Raw genomic sequence first — 6,146 nt, forward strand, 5'->3', positions numbered from 1 at the left:
GGCGGGGGGGGGGGCGTGGGGTAGGAGGGGCCCAGGCAGGCGGGGTGGAAGCAGCGCTGGCAGCCGTCACACTCCAGCAGCGGCTGGGGACGGGGACAGGGTGGCACCGGGGACAAGGGCCACCAAGGGTCACCCAGGTCCCCCCATGTCCCCCATGTCCCCATGTCCCTCCATGTCCCTCCATGTCCCTCCATGTCCCCATGTCCCCCATGTCCCCCCATGTCCCCCCATGTCCCCCATGTCCCCCCATGTCCCCCCATGTCCCCCCATGTCCCCCATGTCCCCCATGTCCCCCATGTCCCCCATGTCCCTCCATGTCCTCCATGTCCCCCATGTCCCCCATGTCCCCCATGTCCCCCATGTCCCCCATGTCCCCCATGTCCCCATGTCCCTCCATGTCCCCCATGTCCTCCATGTCCCTCCATGTCCCTCCATGTCCCCCATGTCCCCCATGTCCCCCCATGTCCCCCATGTCCCCCCATGTCCCTCCATGTCCCCCATGTCCCTCCATTGTCCCCCATCCCTCCATGTCCCTCCATGTCTGTCCCCATGTCCCCCATGTCCCCCCATGTCCCCCCATGTCCCTCCATGTCCCCATGTCCCTCCATGTCCCTCCATGTCCCTCCATGTCCCCCCATGTCCCCCATGTCCCCCCATGTCCCCCATGTCCCCCCATGTCCCTCCATGTCCCCCATGTCCTCCATGTCCCTCCATGTCCCTCCATGTCCCCCCATGTCCTCCATGTCCCCCATGTCCCCCCATGTCCCCCCATGTCCCTCCATGTACCTCCATGTCCCCCATGTCCCCTCCATGTCCTCCAAGTCCCCCCATAGTCTATTCCTCCATGTCCCCCATGTCCCTCCATGTCCCTCCATGTCCCCCATGTCCCTCCATGTCCCTCCATGTCCCCCCATGTCCCTCCATGTCCCCCCATGTCCCAGCCCCCATGTCCCCCCATGTCCCTCCATGTCCCCCATGTCCCCCATGTCCCCCATGTCCCCCCATGTCCCTCCATGTCCCTCATGTCCCTCCATGCCGCTTCCCCCCATGTCCTCTTTCCTCATGTCCCTCCATGTCCCCCCATGTCCCCCCATGTCCCCCATGTCCCTCCATGTCCCTCCCATGTCCCCCATGTCCCTCCATGTCCCCCCATGTCCCCCCATGTCCCTCCATGTCCCCCATGTCCCCCCATGTCCCTCCATGTCCCCCATGTCCCCCATGTCCCTCCATGTCCCCCCATGTCCCCCATGTCCCCCATGTCCCCCCATGTCCCTCCATGTCCCCCCATGTCCCCCCATGTCCCTCCATGTCCCCCATGTCCCCCCATGTCCCTCCATGTCCCCCATGTCCCCCCATGTCTCCATGTCCCCATGTCCACCCCATGTCCCCCCATGTCCCCCATGTCCCTCCATGTCCCCCCATGTCCCCCATGTCCCCCATGTCCCCCCATGTCCCTCCATGTCCCCATGCCTGCCCCCATGTCCCCCATGTCCCTCCATGTCCCCCATGTCCCCCCATGTCCCCCATGTCCCCCTGTCCCCCATGTCCCCCCATGTCCCTCCATGTCCCCCCATGTCCCTCCATGTCCCTCCATGTCCCCCCATGTCCCCCCATGTCCCCCATGTCCCTCCATGTCCCCCATGTCCCCCCATGTCCCTCCATGTCCCCCATGTCCCTCCATGTCCCTCCATGTCCCCCCATGTCCCTCCATGTCCCTCCATGTCCCCCATGTCCCTCCATGTCCCTCCATGTCCCTCCATGTCCCCCATGTCCCTCCATGTCCCCCCATGTCCCCCCATGTCCCTCCATGTCCCCATGTCCCTCCATGTCCCTCCATGTCCCCCCATGTCCCCATGTCCCCCATGTCCCCCCATGTCCCTCCATGTCCCCCATGTCCCGCATGTCCCTCCATGTCCCTCCATGTCCCTCCATGTCCCCCCATGTCCCCCCATGTCCCCCGTGTCCCCCATGTCCCCCATGTCCCCCCATGTCCCCCATGTCCCCCCATGTCCCCCATGTCCCTCCATGTCCCTCCATGTCCCCCCATGTCCCCCCATGTCCCCCATGTCCCTCCATGTCCCTCCATGTCCCCCATGTCCCCCCATGTCCCCAATGTCCCCCCATGTCCCCCCATGTCCCCCATGTCCCCCATGTCCCCCCATGTCCCCCCATGTCCCCCATGTCCCTCCATGTCCCTCCATGTCCCCCCATGTCCCCCATGTCCCTCCATGTCCCTCCATGTCCCCCATGTCCCCCCATGTCCCCAATGTCCCCCCATGTCCCTCCATGTCCCCCATGTCCCCCATGTCCCCCCATGTCCCTCCATGTCCCTCCATGTCCCCATGTCCCCCATGTCCCTCCATGTCCCTCCATGTCCCCCCATGTCCCCCATGTCCCCCCATGTCCCCCCATGTCCCTCCATGTCCCCCCATGTCCCCCATGTCCCCCCATGTCCCCCCATGTCCCCCATGTCCCTCCATGTCCCCCCATGTCCCCCATGTCCCTCCATGTCCCTCCATGTCCCCCATGTCCCCCCATGTCCCCCCATGTCCCCCATGTCCCTCCATGTCCCCCCATGTCCCCCATGTCCCTCCATGTCCCTCCATGTCCCTCCATGTCCCCCCATGTCCCTCCATGTCCCCCATGTCCCTCCATGTCCCCCCATGTCCCCCCATGTCCCCCATGTCCCTCCATGTCCCTCCATGTCCCCCCATGTCCCCCCATGTCCCCCCATCCCCCATGTCCCCCATGTCCCCCCATGTCCCCCATGTCCCTCCATGTCCCCCCATGTCCCCCATGTCCCCCATGTCCCTCCATGTCCCTCCATGTCCCTCCATGTCCCCCCATGTCCCTCCATGTCCCCCATGTCCCTCCATGTCCCCCCATGTCCCCCCATGTCCCCCATGTCCCTCCATGTCCCTCCATGTCCCCCCATGTCCCCCCATGTCCCCCCATGTCCCCCATGTCCCTCCATGTCCCTCCATGTCCCTCCATGTCCCCCCATGTCCCCCCATGTCCCTCCATGTCCCCCCGTGTCCCCCATGTCCCCCATGTCCCCCCATGTCCCCCATGTCCCCCCATGTCCCCCATGTCCCCCATGTCCCCCATGTCCCCCATGTGCCCCCATGTCCCCCCATGTCCCTCCATGTCCCCCATGTCCCCCATGTGCCCCCATGTCCCTCCATGTCCCTCCATGTCCCCCCATGTCCCCCCATGTCCCCCATGTCCCTCCATGTCCCTCCATGTCCCCCATGTCCCCCCATGTCCCCAATGTCCCCCCATGTCCCTCCATGTCCCCCATGTCCCCCATGTCCCCCATGTCCCCCATGTCCCCCATGTCCCCCCATGTCCCTCCATGTCCCTCCATGTCCCTCCATGTCCCCCCATGTCCCCCCATGTCCCCCATGTCCCTCCATGTCCCTCCATGTCCCCCATGTCCCCCCATGTCCCCCCATGTCCCCAATGTCCCCCCATGTCCCCCATGTCCCCCATGTCCCCCCATGTCCCTCCATGTCCCTCCATGTCCCTCCATGTCCCCCCATGTCCCCAATGTCCCTCCATGTCCCCCATGTCCCCCATGTCCCCCCATGTCCCCCCATGTCCCCCCATGTCCCTCCATGTCCCCCCATGTCCCCCATGTCCCTCCATGTCCCTCCATGTCCCTCCATGTCCCCCCATGTCCCCCATGTCCCCCCATGTCCCCCATGTCCCCAATGTCCCCCCATGTCCCCCATGTCCCCCATGTCCCCCCATGTCCCTCCATGTCCCTCCATGTCCCTCCATGTCCCCCCATGTCCCCAATGTCCCTCCATGTCCCCCATGTCCCCCATGTCCCCCCATGTCCCCCCATGTCCCCCATGTCCCTCCATGTCCCTCCATGTCCCCCCATGTCCCCCATGTCCCTCCATGTCCCTCCATGTCCCTCCATGTCCCTCCATGTCCCCCATGTCCCTCCATGTCCCCCCATATCCCCCATGTCCCTCCATGTCCCCCCATGTCCCCCCATGTCCCTCCATGTCCCCCCATGTCCCTCCATGTCCCCCCATGTCCCCCCATGTCCCTCCATGTTCCTCCATGTCCCCCATGTCCCTCCATGTCCCCCCATGTCCCTCCATGTCCCCCATGTCCCCCCATGTCCCTCCATGTCCCCATGTCCCTCCATGTCCCCCATGTCCCCCCATGTCCCTCCATGTCCCTCCATGTCCCCCATGTCCCTCCATGTCCCTCATGTCCCCCATGTCCCCCCATGTCCCTCCATGTCCCCCATGTCCCCCCATGTCCCCCATGTCCTCCATGTCCCCCATGTCCCCCATGTCCCTCCATGTCCCCCCCATGTCCCTCCATGTCCCCCCATGTCCCCCCATGTCCCCCATGTCCCTCCATGTCCCCCATGTCCCCCATGTCCCCCATGTCCCCCATGTCCCTCCATGTCCCCCCATGTCCCTCCATGTCCCCCATGTCCCCCCATGTCCCCCATGTCCCTCCATGTCCCTCCATGTCCCCCATGTCCCTCCATGTCCCCCATGTCCCTCCATGTCCCCCGTGTCCCCACCTTGGTGGCCCGCCGCCGCCTCCCGCACACGTGGCAGAACTTGCAGCGCCGGCAGCACCAGCCGTCGCCCCCCCCCGGCGCCGGGCGCTCGGCGGCCTCCAGGCAGAAGGGGTGGAAGGGCTCGCAGCACACCTGGCACAGCAGCAGCTGCGCCCAGCACGCGTCGGGGCGGGCCCAGGCGTCCCCGAGGGGCCCAGGTGTCCCCAAGGGGCCCAGGCATCCCCGAGGGGCCCAGGCATCCGGGGGGACCAAGGGGGATGGGGGGGCCCAGGCGGCCAGGGGGGCCCAGGCATCCAGGGGGACCCAGGGGGATGGGGGGGCCCAGATGTCCCGAGGGGCCCAGGCATCCGGGGGGGACCCAGGCGTCCCCGAGGGGCCCAGGCATACGGGAGGGACCCAGGCGTCCGGGGGGGGCTCAGGTGGCCGGGGGGGCCCAGGCGTCCAGGGGGGCCCAGGCGTCCCCAAGGGGCCCAGGTGGCCAGGGGGGCCCAGGGGGATGGGGGGGCCCAGGATTCCGGGGGGGCCCAGGCGTCCCTGAGGGGCCCAGGTGTCCCCGAGGGCCCAGGCGGCCGGGGGGGGCCCAGGTGTCCAGGAGGGGCCCAGGTGGCCAGGGGGGGCCCAGGTGTCCGGGGGGGACCAAGGGGGATGGGGGGGAACAGGGGTCCAGGGGGGGCCAGGTGTCCGGGGGGGACCCAGGCGTCCGGGGGGGACCCAGGTGTCCGGGGGGACCCAGGGGGATGGGGGGACCCAGGCGTACGGGAGGGACCCAGGCATCCGGGGGGGGGCCCAGGTGTCCCCGAGGGGCCCAGGTGTCCCCAAGGGGCCCAGGCGGCCGGGGGGGGGCTCAGGTGGCCGGGGGGGGGCCCAGGCGTCCCCAAGGGGCCCAGGCGGCCGGGGGGGCCCAGGCGTCCGGGAGGGATCAAGGGGGATGGGGAGGGACCCAGGCGTCCCCGAGGGGCCCAGGTGTCCGGGGGGGCCCAGGCGGCCGGGGGGGTGCTCAGGTGGCCGGGGGGGCCCAGGCGTCCCCAAGGGGCCCAGGTGTCCCCGAGGGACCCAGGCGTCCGGGGGGGACCAAGGGGGATGGGGGGGGAACAGGTGGCTGGGGGGGCCCAGGGGGATGGGGGGGCCCAGGTGTCCCCGAGGGGCCCAGGTGGCCGGGGGGGGGCTCAGGTGGCCGGGGGGGCCCAGGCATCCGGGGGGGTGCTCAGGTGGCCGGGGGGGCCCAGGCGTCCCCGAGGGGGGGCCCAGGTGTTCCCGAGGGGCCCAGGTGTCCCCAAGGGGCCCAGGTGGCTGGGGGGGCCCAGGGGGATGGGGGGGCCCAGGTGTCCCCAAGGGGCCCAGGTGGCCGGGGGGGGCCCAGGCGTCCGGGGGGACCAAGGGGGATGGGGGGGGAACAGGTGGCCAGGGGGGCCCAGGGGGATGGGGGGGCCCAGGCGTCCCCAAGGGGCCCAGGCGTCCCCGAGGGGCCCAGGCATCCAGGGGGGACCCAGGCGTCCGGGGGGGGACCCAGGTGTCCGGGGGGACCCAGGGGGATGGGGGGACCCAGGCGTACGGGAGGGACCCAGGCATCCGGGGGGGTGCTCAGGTGGCCGGG

The sequence above is a fragment of the Dromaius novaehollandiae genome, chromosome 38, assembly GCF_036370855.1.
Source record: "Dromaius novaehollandiae isolate bDroNov1 chromosome 38, bDroNov1.hap1, whole genome shotgun sequence".
Taxonomy (NCBI): domain Eukaryota; kingdom Metazoa; phylum Chordata; class Aves; order Casuariiformes; family Dromaiidae; genus Dromaius; species Dromaius novaehollandiae.